Below are 1,856 nucleotides of genomic sequence, written 5' to 3'. Positions count from 1 at the left end.
GATTGTGGTGTGGCCATTCCCCCTGGGGGGTGATTTCTCGCTTTCTGTCTGTCTCTGTCTTCCCGGCGAGTGCATGCACCCTATAGCAAAAACCTCTGAAAAAAAAATGCACTTATAAAAAGGACTAGAATAAGCAGTTTACAGAATAAAAAGGCACTTAAATTTTTCTTTCAAAAGACAAATTCTTGGGACCAGCAGTTGGCGTAATGGCTATGTCACTGGACTCCAGTGTAGTCAACCGTGGTTCGAGTCCTGGACCCAGAGGCTTAAACTCACACCAGGCACGTGTGTGTGCATGCCCAAGATCCTGAGAGGAGAATGAAGGAGAAGGGATGGCAGCGTGGCCATCCTCCCTAAGGGGTGATTTCTTGCTTTCTGTCTCTCTGTCTCTCTCTGTCTTTCTGGCAAGCGCACGCGCCCTATAACAAAAACCTCTCAAAAAAAAAAAAAAGAATTCTTGGGACCAGCAGGTGGTGTGATGGCTCACATGGCCCACTATGGTTTGAATCCTGGTTGGGTCCTGGACCTGGCAAACATGGTGGCTTGCTTTCTCACTTTCTCTCTCTCCATGGTGAGTTGAGAAATTATAATAATAATAAATAAAATAAAATTTTTTTCAAAAAAAAGAAAAATGCCTTTCCACCCACTGGGTTGGCAGATCCTTGGTCTGCCAGCCTCCATAAGTATCCTTTGAGGAACGCCCCAGCAATACCTGGCTCCACCCCTCACTGCTGCATGCCCTGCCATGGCCAGAGGTCCCACTCCCAGGATTCAGGCCTGTGAAAGCCATGGCGCCAGCATGCCGACCTCCAGGGTGCCCGCCTCGGCACAGCTGGTGGCAGTGAAAGCTGAGGGCACCTCACCAGCGGGGCTGCGGGGACAGGGACAGTGACGTTCTATGGCACCCTGTCAGCCCCACTCCCTGCACCTTTAAGGGCGATGCTGCAGAGCACTGAGGTGGGCATTCAAGGTGACCCTTCCACGTGGGGAAACACGACCTCATTCTTCAAAATCTATTCAAGCTGTGAGAAAGACCGAGCTCTGCACAAGCCCCAGCAGCCCTGGGGCTGGACCAGGGCCGTCTCCCTCCCTGTCTTCTGCCCCTCTCTGCCCACAAGCGCTGCCTGTGCTCCAGGTGCCAGGCCTCTGCCCACGGCACCACCTGCTGGCCCAGATCGGCCTCTGACCCTCTTGCAACAGCCTAGGTGCCACCTTCTGGGCCTCTGGCAGGGCATCGTTCCCCCCAGGAGGGGCGCCCCCAGCAACAGCCTGAGCAAGACCTCTCATTGGCTCCTCCCTTCCCAGCACAGCCTACCAGTGGCCTCCAGCCCTAGGCCACCGACTTCCCAAAACGGGGACAGCCCTCCAGCTGCTGGCTCTGTGAGCATCCTGCAGGGCCTCCTCCGCCCTCACCCAGGCTGGCAGCCACTGGAAGGAGGGGGCTGACAGGCACCGCTCTGTCCTGCTCCCATGTGGCAGCTGAGTCCAGGGGAGCTGATGGCAGCCCTGCCCCAGGAACCCAAGAGACTGCTGCCTTCACATCTGGGCACGCTCCTGCCAAGGGCCAAGGGCACCCCCAGCCAGAAGCCCAGCTCCGGGCCTCACACCGGGCGGGCGGGGCCAGCAGGTGGCGCTGTGCTGTGCGACGCGCCTGGGACAGGAGGCTGTTTCTGCCGGCAATCCCTCTGGCAGCTCTCCAGCCCACACCTGCAGCCGCGCACAGCAGGCGCCTGGAAGCGGGGCGCAGAGCCGGGCGGCTCGCCACGGGTGTTACCTGCAATTCGGATCACCGCCCGCTCCGCGGGGTCCAAGACACTCCCGTTGCCGCTGCAACTGCCTCCACTCCGCCGGCTCCG

This window comes from Tupaia chinensis, unplaced genomic scaffold (genome assembly GCF_000334495.1).
Source record: "Tupaia chinensis unplaced genomic scaffold, TupChi_1.0 Scaffold000335_1, whole genome shotgun sequence".
Taxonomy (NCBI): domain Eukaryota; kingdom Metazoa; phylum Chordata; class Mammalia; order Scandentia; family Tupaiidae; genus Tupaia; species Tupaia belangeri.
Note: the sequence above shows the minus strand (reverse complement) of the source record.